The sequence below is a fragment of the Saccostrea cucullata genome, unplaced genomic scaffold, assembly GCF_032062105.1.
Source record: "Saccostrea cucullata isolate Sc308-1 unplaced genomic scaffold, CSIRO_AGI_Scuc_v1 ctg3590, whole genome shotgun sequence".
NCBI lineage: Eukaryota > Metazoa > Mollusca > Bivalvia > Ostreida > Ostreidae > Saccostrea > Saccostrea cuccullata.
Window position 1 is genome coordinate 45,368 of NW_026926027.1, and position 14,325 is coordinate 59,692.

Genomic DNA, 14,325 nt, shown 5'->3' on the forward strand with positions numbered 1-14,325 from the left:
ACAAATTAAAATCATACTCATTGAGTACATCAGACGAATATATAACATATAATATAACTTCCTCTTAATCAAATTAAAAAGGGGTAACTGATTTGGTGACTGATTTAAAGTTTGCATTTTCTTAAAGAAAAATCAAATTCAGTAACATTCTTCGGAACATTTCGTTAAACATCTTCGTTCTAAAGCATTGGAACAAGGTGATATTATTATTTGTGTTTTTCTTTATGTTTTATATTGTTCTGCACACAAAGCAGACACTAAAAAAACGTGTGCAACTACTCTCTTTTTAAAAAACTTTCTTACATTTTTAATGTATTGTTTTTGTTTGGATTAATTTTTTTCCCATAAGTACACAATCATTTATATATTTGCCTGAAATACAAAGGTAGAAATAAAACTCACAGAATCTGTTACATTCCTTATTTATAAAGAATTCAAGAATAAAAAGCACAATTTAACTTGTGATATGCAAATAATTATGACTTGCTTTTCTATATTTTTTGTTAAAAGTTGTTACTTTCTACACATACATTTTCTATTCCTCGGCAATGTACATGTATGTTCTATATTTACATCACATGTACTCTAATTTACCGGTCACAATATATTTTACTGAGTTTAAGTAACGTACAAAGTTGCCTTACAAACCACATAACACAATTTTAGAGAAGATCAATTCGTAATTTTATATCATGGACATTTTATCATAAGTCCAAAATGTTCTTTCAAGGGGTGGATAAGCCATATTAAGGTTAATGTTGATGAAAAAATTCATTGCATTTCTTCCATATAATATAAACGAGAGATGTCGTGCATAAAACAAAATTTCAAAGTTGACAAAATAAAAAACAAGAGGCCCAGGGGCCACAGCGCTCACCTGAGCACATCGGGCTGGAATTTAACCCCCCCCCCCCCCCAGGCATTCATCATTTGAACAAACTAGAATCTACACAACCTGAGGATGATTCCATATAAATATCACTAATCATAGCTTTGAAGTACTTGAAAAGAAAATTTTTAAAGGTTTCCCTATATATTCCTATGTAAAACTTGGGTCGGCGATTTCGGCCCCACCCTAGCCCCGGGGGTCATGATTTGAACAAATTTGAATCTACACTACCTGAGGATGATTCCACATGAGTTTCATCTTTCCTGGCCCAGTGGTTCTGGAGAAGAAGATTTTTAAAGATTTTTCCTATATATTCCTATGTAAAACTTTGGTCGGCCATTTTGGCCCCACCCTAGCCCCGGGGGTCATGATTTGAACAAACTTGAATCTACACTACCTGAAGATGATTCCACATGAGTTTCATCTTTCCTGGCCCAGTGGTTCTGGAGAAGAAGATTTTTAAAGATTTTTCCTATATATTCCTATGTAACACTTCGGTCGGCGATTTTGGCCCCACCCTAGCCCCGGGGGTCATGATTTGAATACATTTGAATCTACACTACCTGAAGATGATTCCACATGAGTTTCATCTTTCCTGGCCCAGTGGTTCTGGAGAATAAGATTTTTAAAGATTTTTCCTATATATTCCTATGTAAAACTTTGGTCGGCCATTTTGGCCCCACCCTAGCCCTGGGGGTCATGATTTGAACAAACTTGAATCTACACTACCTGAGGATGATACCACATGAGTTCCATCTTTCCTGGCCCAGTGATTCTTAAGAAGAAGATTTTTTAAAAATGCCATTAATTTTTCTCTAATTCATAATTATCTCCCCTTGGAAAAGGGCGTAGCCCTTTATTTGAACAAATTTGAATCCCCTTCACCCAAGGATACTTTGTGCCAAGTTTGATTGAAATTGGCCCAGCGGTTCTTGAGAAGAAGTCGAAAATGTGAAAAGTTTACGACGACGACAACAACGACAACAACGACTACACAGCTAATTGTGCCACGTACGTTTCACATATGTTAAACGTATGTGACACGTACGTGACTTCACGTACGTTTTCCATGAAAAAAGTACCACGTATGTTATACATACGTTTTCACACATGTGAATATCATGCGTGTCACGTATGTTAAACGTACGTATTGCCCACCATACGTTACACATATATTGCACACGTACGTTATTCATACGTTTCACATATGAATAACGTACGTGCAACGTGTGTGTAACATATGTTTCTCATAACATGTTTAATGGGTTTATTATTTGCACTGCTCATATATTAAATGTATGAATACCATACAAAAATGTGTCAAACCATGGTTAAACACATGTTTTGAACATTTTTTTCACATATTGTAAACGTTGGTGAAACAAAAATTACGTGAAATTTAAATATTCAATTCATGCATTTGACATAATTTCCCTCAAAGGCATATTTTCTTTTCATCTGTTGAATGATCCACTTTCTGGTTATCCTTCACTTTAAATTTCCTGATCCTTAATTGCTCTTGAAGCAATCACAACAAAAGACATATTTAGATTTAAACCAAATTTAATGTAGAGTATGTTAACATCAATTCATTTTTCTCCAGTTCTCTTTTGCCTGTAAAGAAAAAGAAAATATTGGATGCATGGAATACGGGAAAAACCCATTTTTTCCCCTGAACATTATTATTATCCTGATATTAATCCTGGTTGATTCTCTGTATAACTTAAATATAAATACTAAATAATTAATTTTTTAGTACTCATAACCATGATCTTTTAAACTATTTTTTTTCACTATATCCTCAAATATTTACCTTGTAATTCTCTTATCTAAAATTCATTACATAGCATTGATTTGTGCGTGAACTCGGAAAAAAAGATGTGTTTGTACATACTAATACCCCATATTCCAGCTTATGGTTAAAGTTTCCCAAGTGTAAGTCAAACTCCAAAGTCAAGGTCAAAGGTCAAATTGTTGACATCCAAGGAAGGACTTGTCACAAAGAATAAATCTGTGAAATATGAAAGCCCTACTACTACCAGCTCAAAAGTTATGATCAAAGTTAAATTTTTTTAACAGTGGGTTAAACTAGAAGTTCAAGGTCAAATATTTTAATTTATACCCATTGAAAGGTCTTGTCACAGTAAATATACAAGTGAAGTATGAAAGCCCTTGCACCAACTGTTCAAAAGTTATGGCCAAGATTCAAGTTATGAAAGACTAAGATAACAATGTACTAGATGTAGTATATACAAGGCATCTGCTTAACTTAAAACTATAAGGAAATTTGTATCAATGAAATGCTACATTGAATAAAATAGTAAACTACATGTATAGTATAAATAGAAATCTAAATATTGTAATATTCAAAAATATAAATTATGTAAGACCCCTAACTCTCTGGTTAGTGGCTATAGTTTCCCCAAAAACCTAGATTAATCCATGGGGTTAACCCCCCCTTAGTTTGGGTGGCGGTGTTGGGAGGAGGCTGTAAATGCTAAAATTTTACCAGACAGAGCACAGTGTATGACGATGGACAACTGGAAACCCAAGGGCCTTGAATCGCTCTTCTAATAAATTGTACAATCTATCACTAGTATTTGAAGCCTCTATGTTTATAAGACCCAAAATACATCAACCAAGAAAGTTCCATAATGATTCTTAGCCAGTTAGGACTGAAGATATTTCAATAGAGCTATAAAATACCATAAGTAGGTCATGGTGACCTACTTTTTGGTCGACTTTCTCCAAAACCCCTAGATGCCTCAACTCACAAAGTTTAACAATTCTAGGCCACTATAGACTTCTTTTGGTTTTATCTTCCTGTTTATCTCCCCTTGTATAAGGGTCCAAACCCTAATTTTAGTATAAATGGTAGCCCTTGGGCCAAGGATGCTCTGTGAAAATTTGACAATGATTGTCCAAGGGGATCTTGAGTTATGGCCCACATTCTAAAAAGTTTATGCACACCGCACAAATGGCCATAGCATTAGCTCTTTGAGCCTTTGGCTCAGAAGAGCTAAAAACAGTATTCATGTACACCTATTTACTGGCTATAAGGACAAAAGCTAGTTTATCGTCCCCCAAGACAACAACTATTCCCCAAGATGCAGCCGAGGGAAATAGTTTGCTGTTGAGGGAGATGATAAACAAGCTATTTTCCGAATAGTAAGTAAATAGGTGTTTTATTATGGCACCTGATCCCACCTCTGATGTTTCGGGGGTCCGTGTTTGCTCTGCTCTTATTTTGTATAGTTTTATGGACTTTGAGATTGAATACTGTTCGTTATCTCCATATTCTTCTATTATATACTGAAGCTGACTTAATTATATGTAAGGTCCGATCTGGATAAAACCAGAAGATTTACAAAATTAAAAACTGAACTTACCTTCTGCATTAATCTTTAGCTTGGCATGGACTCATCTGTTTTTGTGTGTGTTCCAAGTGTATACTTTTTGTCCTTGAGGTTAAAAAAAAATATATGTTAAAAAAAATAGACAACTTTCACATTAAATTTACAAAAGTTATTCCCCGTTGTGAGGTCAATCCAGCGTAAGGCCCTGTTTTGCCCTCTGTAACCTTACCAAATTTATTGGTCAGTATCTTAAAAATAAAATCTGTAATGAATATCGTTCATTAAGATTTTCATGTTGCCCCAAACTTCGGCAATACAGGTACAGATCTAAATAGTCCAATAACGTTTGAAGATTGAAAATAATAACAGGTAACTTACAATGGACAAAGTGGGAAAAATGAGAGTTATGCCGACAGGGGGAGATAACTCTTAGTAGTGTGAAATTCGTCAAACTTGATTGCATTTCAAATTTTACATGAAAAGCTTCAAGTTACATGTAGTATTTGCAAGTCTAAAAGCAATATGATCAGAAAATCTTATTCCTTTATAATTAAAAGTATTACCATATTCAAGATTATACTGGTTTAACTTTAAGAATCTGTTTTGGAGTCCATTCTAGGCATTTAGGTGTTTACAAAGATGAGCTTCAGTCACCATCCTGGAATGCATATCTAAAATCACATAAAAATTCTCAATCTCAAACACAATTTATATTCATAAGGATTAAAAGGGCAGATATGTAAAAACAGAACTGTTACACCATTATTGCACTCAAAGATATTAATGTCATTTACCATCTAATGTGATGTTTTATCGATAAATACTGTAAAAAGAAATAAATTCAGGGAGTGGAACTTTACATCAAATAGTTGTACGTTGTTTCTTTTTTATTGCATCTTAATTATTTGTTAGGTTAAAAAACATTTTAAATAAATACTTAATTGTTATAACAGTACTTTTAAACTTCACCTTCATTTTGATATAACGTGCCCGTGTTGATGGATACACCTGGGTGCTGACCAAGACAGCTCACTGCCTCAACATGGTCAATATTTTCTGTTTTTGGTAACCCAAGTCTCCATTATGTAATACACTGAAAAAAAAACACTCCCCTTAGTTTACATGCAACACACAGTCATAAAGTAATTAAATAATTGTTGATTTTATGCATTCCTCACCTTTAGCTAGGCCCTAGAACTTGCAGACGTCAGACTTCTCTTTCCAGTGACGTCACTGGTAATGTACATGTAGTACATAAATGGAGGCTGGAAAATTCCGGAAGGTATATTTTATAAGTTTTATACGGACGGTACCCACTGTATATTTGATAATTATCTAGATGAATCATTTACTCCCTTTTGAGATTTGTTGTGAATTTATCATGAATTTCTTTCTTTTTTTTAAAATATATTTTTGCTCTTGAATTCGGATTGATTATATCTACCGATGACCGAGTTCAATTTTATGTGCCTCTACCGATATCCGATACATATGACGAGATTGGAGAAAACTTTGTTTATTGTTTTTAGAGTAAATTTTAAACCAATGCGAACTCATAACATCATGCCAGACATGAAAATGGACGTAAGGTAAACAATGTGAAATAAATTGAAACATTAGATACGCACACGACAAGTCAACAACGCACACACATGTATGCTTCAGTTGTGATCTGGTCATTGGGTTTAACCAAACATCAATGTTTATGTCAAAAAAAGATATTTTAGATTTTAAAATATATAATTATTAATTTAATAAAATACATGCAACTTCTGATCTAAGGACACGTTATACATATTATAAGAAGGATTTTATAGATGGTCATATCACTATGATTGCTCTTCTTCGGAAGTTCTTCCTGAATAACAGGTTAAGCCCTAAGCATTGCTAAGTGCTTATTGATTGTTATGTTAAATAATATCTCGATTAGTTCTCCAAAATCACTTAAACTATTAAGGTAAAATAGTTAGTTGTGGAAGTCAGTCATACTTTTATACAAAAAGTTCCTGTATTTTAAGCGAAATTATGTAGTCCCTAGCAACAATAAATGTTTAACGCATTGTTTTTTTTTCTCTTTATAGCAAAAACTATGGTGGCATATTTCTGCCCCTTGTGTGCGAGTTATTTTTCTATCAAATATGTCGACATGCAAGATAAGTATGTTGACATGCAAGATAATTATGTCAACATGCAACATAAATATGTTGACATGCAAGAACATTGCAATCAAATAAGTATTCTAAAAAAATCTTCAAAAATCTCAAATACCGCCCACATGTGACATCTAACATGCTAAATGCTTCTTATTAATGTTAACATGCAAGATAAATATGTTGACATGCAACTTTTTTATGTCGACATGCAACTTATTTATGCTGACATGCAACTTATATATGTTAACATGCAACTTATTCATGTCGACATGCAACTTCTTTATGTAAACATGTGACTTAGTTATGTTGACATGCGAGATAAATATGTTGACATGCAACTTATAAGTTGCATGTCAACATATTTATCTCGCATGTCAACATAACTAAGTTGCATGTCGACATAAATAGGTTGCATGTTAACATTTATAAATTGCATGTCGACATAAATAAGTTGCATGTCGACATATTTATATTGCATGTCAACATAAATAAGTTGCATGTCGACATAAATAAGTTGCATGTCGACATAAATAAGTTGCATGTCGACATAAATAAGTTGCATGTTAACATATATAAGTTGCATGTCGACATAAATAAATTGCATGTTAACATATATAAGTTGCATGTCGACATAAATAAGTTGCATGTCAACATATTTATCTTGCATGTTAACATAAATAAGTAGCATTTAGCATGTTAGATGTCACATGTGGGCGATATTTGAGATTTTTGAAGATTTTTTCATAATACTTATTTGATTGCAATTTTCTTGCATGTCAACATATTTATATTGCATGTTGACATAACTATCTTGCATGTCAACATACTTATCTTGCATGTCGACATATTTGATAGAAAAATAACTTGCACACAAGGGGCAGAAATATGCCACCATAAAAAACTAAATGATAATTTGATTAATAAATTAAATTTGAAATAAAATAAAAAGGATTATATTTATAGTCAACCTACATTTATCATACATGTATGTAATAGTATGAATTTACAAAATATACAGCCTTCTCATTCTCAAACATAGGTTTTCACACACATGTAAAACACCTTTTTAAATGCATATGTAACATGTGCCTGATAATACACATACTATATTCATCAACATATATGTAATGAGAGCTTTAGAAAACAAGTTAACCATAATTTATTTATGTACATTAGTATATTTAATGTGTGGTTTATAATGCACATAAACTATATATATACATGACATTTGTGCTTTATAAAACACATGTAAACCATGGGTTCATTAACGTACGTGTAACATGTGGTTGACTATACACATGTAAACAATGTGTTCATTAACATACGTGTAACATGTGGTTGACTATACACATGTAAACCGTATGTTAATTAACGTACGTGTAACATGTGGTTGACAATACACATGTAAACCGTACGTTTATCAACGTACGTGTAACGTATGGTTGCACATAACATATGTTACACGTACGTTTCACGTACGTAACACATACGTGTATTCCAAACATACGTTGGAAAAAGTCAAGGTCGACAGCCATGTAGCAAGTTGGTGTAAATAGAGCTCCGTGAAATATACTTAAATCAGGGATAATTCTACTCCAGCATACGTGAGTTTGTGTTAAAGTGTTATGTAGTGATCATAGTACCATATGCTAGTAGAGGAATTGAACTTATAATTTAAATCATGTAAAAATTCTGTCGAACATTTTTGTCAGAGTTAGTGAAGGCATGGTGAGTAGATCTCAGCTGGGATCTCCATTAAAATGCCAAAGCAAAATAAACACAACAAAAAAAGAGCAAGATTAAGTGAAGCAAGTGATTCCTCTATGGCTAACTCAGATAACGATCTTCACAAACTAGATGATTTATTAGAAAGCTTCTCGCATGATGAAGAAACAGCTAGAAAAGCTGTGAGCATTATCCTTAATAAAGAAGTGATTAAAAATGTCATCTCAGAAACATTTGCTGATAAAATGAACATTATGCAATCACAAATAAACCAACTAGAGACACGTCTGGATGACTTAGAACAGTACTCAAGAAGAAAATGTCTAAAATTAACTGGAATTCCAGAAAATAAAGAGGAAAATACTGATGAAATTGCCATGAGGGTCATTAATAAACTCAACCTATCTCCAGAAAATACTTCCATTGGCTTTGACAAGATTGGACGGACCCACCGTGTGGGCAGATTTCCAGGTAAAACCAATAATGCGGCTGGACCCCAGCGACCACGGGACATTATTGTCCAGTTCCTATCATATAGAGATCGAGCCATGGTATACGCCCATAAAAGTAATCTTAAAACCTTCAATGAGAATGACGCAAACGGTTACAAAATCTTCGTTAACGAGGCCCTTACGAAAAGAAGAAGTGACCTATTGTTTCAGGCGAGGAAATTCGCACGGGAACAGCTGATTGACGCAGCATGGACCTATGACGGGCGAGTGATTGTAAAAACGCTGAATGATAAGAAAGTAACAATTAGCTGTCTCAGTGATTTGCAAAAACTAACCGCCCCGAAGCCACAGACGTCCACACCAGCTCCCCAGTACGGGTAACTACCTATATGCAAAACTCACATTGTTGAGTGGTAAGACTTTAGTGTATGGGGATTTCCGTGTCTATTTATAGATCAGTGGAATATTCTGACTTAATTTGCGTTTTAGCGTTTTCTATTCATCATAGAAATTATAAATTATTTAAATAACACGTCTAATCAATGATTTTCTAATCATTTTGATATTTTACGGAGCAACAATGCTTATCTTGTATACATGTACTTACATGTAATGAGGTGTTTGTACATACTTCTCATTATAGAAATATCTCTACTTCGTATTGCTTGTCATTACAATACGAAAGATGTCATTCCTTCAAGACATTTCTTTTCTTATTTAGTTTGTATATATATTTTTTCTTGTTTTGTTTTTTCGCACACTTATTTTTCTAGTAATTGTGCGGATTTGGTTCTGTGTTTAGTATTCTTCTATGTATATCCGGTTTTATACAGCTTTCCACGACCCATGGCTTTGCTCGCTATCTTTCTTGAATATATTCTTATTTTTGACACCAATGATTGAATTTGTGAATAGTATATCTAAGCCATGGATAGTAAGTAGTTTTTTATTTATCCCTTTGTATGTCGCCAACTGCAGTGATAAATATTCTAATATTCATTATCATGTCACTGTGGTTCGCATTCTTCTAATACTTGGATGCATTGAAACAAACCCAGGTCCTTCAAATAATATGAGACTTAGTTCATTGAAAATAGCACACAACAACGTGTGCAGCTTATTACCAAAACTTGATATTATAACTGCAGAACTATCACATTTTGATATTGTAACAATTAGTGAAACACATCTTGATAACAGCATAGAAAATGAGGTATTAGCAATAAATGGATTTCATCCACCTATTCGTCTAGACAGAAATAGGCATGGAGGAGGAGTTGCAATGTATATATCCAATGAACTTGCATTTTATGAGCGTAAAGATTTAAATACTATTAATTTAGAAATCTTATGGTCAGAGGTACATGTTGTTAAGAAAAAAATTCTTGTTGGTGTATTGTATAGGCCACCCAATTCATTAGCAGACTATTGGGACAGTTTTTGCTCCAATATTGAAAAGGTACTGGAATGTAATTTACCAATCATTCTATTAGGAGATTTTAATGTCAATGTTTTGATAGATCAAAGTTCACAGTTTAAACTTCTCTTACAAAGGTTTGGTCTCTCGAATTTGATTCATGAACCTACTAATTTCACTCGAAGTGTGGGTACATGCATAGATCTAATCATTACCAACAACACTGGTATAATTAATGAGAGTTTTGTCTATCCCCCGTGTTGTAGTAGTCATTCTGTAACTGGAGTGGAAGTTTAGTTTCATATATTGAAACAGTATGCTTATAAAAGAGAGATAAGGGACTATAAAAGTGCTAATTATAAAGGTCTTAATGATGAATTAAATGCAATTGATTGGGACACTGAAGTCTTTAATTCTAATAACATCAATGAGATAAATACAAATTTTGTAAACAAAATAAATGCATGCATTAAAAAACATATCCCAACAAAAACCATAACAATCCGTCCCAGAGATAAGGCATTTATGAATAATACTATTAGAAAATTAATGAGGAAAAGAAATCGTATACACAAGAAAGCAGTGAAAACTCAAAACCCTCAACACTGGGAACACTACCGCATTTTAAGAAACAAAGTAATTGATGAAATTAGAGCTTCACGAGATAGACTCAACAAAAAACTTTCAGACCAAATAGATAAATCTATACCCCCTGGAAAATGGTGGAGAATAGTTAAATCTTTATCCAAACAAAATAATAAAAGCAAACCACCACCACCTTTAAAATCCTCAAATTATACATACTTTCATCCTATTGAAAAAGCTAACTTACTCAATGAATATTTTGCTGGAGTTTCAACCCTTCAAAATGAACCTGAGGTACCATTACACGGACCAGGACCACCATTGAACTTTTCACTTGATGATTTTGTTATCACAGAGCAGGAAGTATTGGATCAGCTCCAAGTTATAAATGTTACTAAACCTCCAGGTCCTGACTGTATGTCACCTTTGATTCTTAAAAATATAACTAACTCGATAGTAAAACCCCTTACCAAACTATACAATTATTCACTTACTATTGGGCAACTTCCAGACATTTGGAAAAATTCACAAATTACTCCCATCTATAAGAATAAAGGAAGTGCACAAGATGTAAATAATTATCGGCCAATATCAATAACCTCAGTTGTATGTAAAATCTTAGAAAAAATCATATTCAAGCACTTGTACAATTATTGTCTTGAAAATAATTTAATTAATAAATATCAATCTGGATTTCAACCAGGTGATTCCACAACAAATCAGTTATTAGAAATATATCACACAATAATATCTAGTCTTGATAAAGGTAAAGATATTAGATTTGTCTTTTGTGACATTTCAAAAGCATTTGATAGAGTATGGCATAAAGGTATCCTTTATAAACTAAAATATTATGGTATATCAGAACAAATTGTTAATTGGATTGAGAATTACTTGTCTGATAGAACTCAAAAAGTAGTTCTTGATGGCTTTTCATCAACTACTAGAGCTACCAATTCAGGTGTCCCTCAAGGGTCAGTCCTTGGTCCCTTTTTATTCTTATTGTATATTAATGACATATCTGAAAAATTATCATGTCCTGTAAGGCTTTTTGCAGATGACACCTCTCTTTATGTCATAGTTGATGATGATATTATTAATTCTGCAAACTTATTAACTAAGGATCTTGGACAAATAAGACAGTGGTCTAATATATGGGCAGTAGAATTCAATCCTTGTAAAACAGTCAATCTAGATTTTAGCAGAAAAAATATTTGCCATCCAAAAATTAAGTTTGGTGAAGATGGGCCCACTATTAAAAATGTTGAAACACATACTCATTTAGGAATAAGATTTCAACAAGATGGTAATTGGAGATCCCACATACTTGATATTCATGCTAAAGCATGTAATCGCTTAAATATCTTAAGAATGTTAAAACACACACTTAAGAGGGATGCTTTGATAAAAATATATTTTGCTTTTATTCGTCCTGTTCTTGAATATTCAGATATTGTATGGGATAATTGTACTGAAAGAGATGCAAAATTACTTGAAGATGTTCAAGTTGCAGCTGCACGAATAATAACCGGTTTAAGAATCAATTCATCAAGATCAAAGCTTTATGAAGAGCTTAGCTGGGATACTCTTGAAATAAGAAGAAAAATACATAAACTAGTGTTATTTTATAAAATAGTGTATGGATTAGCACCCCAGTATTTGCAAGATTTATTACAACAATGCATTCTTCCAGATAATTCTTATCCCTTAAGGAATCAGGACAATCTTACATTTCATATTCCACAAGCCAAAACAACTTCATTTATGAAAAGTTTCCTCCCTTCAACTATAAGACTTTGGAATGATTTACCATTTAATATCCGAAACCTTTCTTCACTTACATCATTCAAGACTGCCATAAAGAATATATACTGCATAAAACCTAAGAAATATTACAATTATGGAAGTCGTAAAATGAATATATTGCATTGTCAGTTGCGAAATAATGCTAGTAATTTAAATGCTGACTTATTTAATCATTTTTTAAAGGAAGATAAAAGTTGTGACATGTGCGGGTTTAGTTCAGAAACATCATATCACTATTTTATGAATTGTCCAAAATACTGTATGCAAAGACAGAACCTAATACAAAACTTTAATACTTTGCAATTACCAATGCCTTTATGTTTACAACTTATTCTAAATGGAGACAATAATCTTACATACAACCAAAATATTGCAATATTTAAACTTGTTCAAGAATTTATTGCAACTACAAAGCGATTTGCATGATATTCTATCTGCTTTTGTTTTTCAATTGTCAAATCACAGAACCAAAACCTATTTATGTTTTCTTATTCATTTTTTTTTTAAATTTATACAATTATTAATATAATTGCCAGTCATATATGTTAAAATATAAATTTAAATTATATTATCAGCTCATATATTTCTCTTTTTTTGTTCTCCTTAATTTGCCTTGTCATACACATTTCTACTGAATATTTGCATGTATATATTTATATTTTTCAATGTTATATTAATAATGTTTACTTGTACATGTATGATTTTGACCTTGTATTGTGGAAAGTACTTATATAGGCAGTGCCTGCTGTCCAATCCAATTATGTTTTATCATAATAAAATATTGTTTAAATTAAAAACATACGTTTAACGTACGTTATGTGAAACGTATGTAGTCACACATATGTTATACGTACATTGTACCACATACGTGAAACGTATGTTTGTAATACACGTATGTGATACGTACATTTCACATACGTGATACATGTGTTATGTGCAGCCATATGTAACACGTACGTGGCACAATTAGCTGTGTACAACGACGACAACGACAGCTAAAAATTGCAGAGAAAATATAATCTTTCATACCTAATGATACAAGAATATGAGTTTACAAAGAAGACCCAAATTCGTAATTATATTAGAAATCCTAGGAAAAAGAAGTTTCGTAGCATACTATGATAATGAGTTGGTGTCTAATGTTATAATAAAACAAAAATGTTTGATAATGTATGAAAAATTTGAGAAATATTAACTTCAAATACGTGTTTAATACACTGTTCCATCTGCCCACATTTTATATGAGTACAATACGGTAGAATTCAATGTAATTATCAAAAATCTCTGGCTCGTTATATGCCTAGACGGTGTACATTGTGATGAATAATGTGATAATTTTGATCATAAAAGTCGCATTAAACATGTTTAGAGACATTTTTACTGTACAGTTATACTATATCATTCGCCCTCCATAACGTGTAATGGTAGGCATTTGTTTGTAGTTGAAATGTGTGAAAAATCCTTTGTTCAAAAAGTTTGACATAAAATAGAATTAGACACAGTATAATGGAAAGAGTGGAAAAATATGACAATCTCGATTCTCTAAAATACATGTACATGTCCTAAGGTTTTATTTCAATATTGACCCTAAGCTTGTCCATAAACATAAGAATATAACGATATAAGCAATATCAGGGTCCATAAACCCTCTGCTCACTCATATAAAATGTTGCTTGAACTTTAATGATTTTCCAAAAGAAATGTATTTTTTAAGTAAAATACAAACAATTATAGTAAAGTTTGCGGGGCTAAATTGGACAAAAAGATATAGATGACGCTTCATGAGATTTGGGTCCAAATGCAATATTTGTAAAACAATGAATAGACGTCATGAACATCACACGTATTTTCCTAATTTTCTTCACGTTTTTTCTACATCGTCTAAGATTTGGAGTAAAAAACGCCAAGTATTTTTTCCCGTAATTAAAATGTCTAGATGTAA

At 32.5% G+C, this 14,325-nt stretch overlaps 1 long non-coding RNA gene across 2 annotated transcripts; it reads right to left on the reverse strand.

Annotated features, from left to right (window-relative positions):
* Positions 1-2,434: 2,434 nt before the first annotated feature.
* LOC134270420 (uncharacterized) lies at positions 2,435-6,027 on the reverse strand. Of its 2 annotated transcripts, none has more exons than XR_009992819.1 (5): positions 5,424-6,027; positions 5,215-5,338; positions 4,809-4,916; positions 4,279-4,350; positions 2,435-2,503 (listed from the first exon to the last, which is right to left on the reverse strand). It is a non-coding gene; the product is annotated as an uncharacterized LOC134270420 (long non-coding RNA). The 2 variants fall into 2 exon arrangements; XR_009992820.1 differs by having other exon boundaries at positions 2,435-2,900.
* Between the last annotated feature and the right edge of the window lie 8,298 nt (positions 6,028-14,325).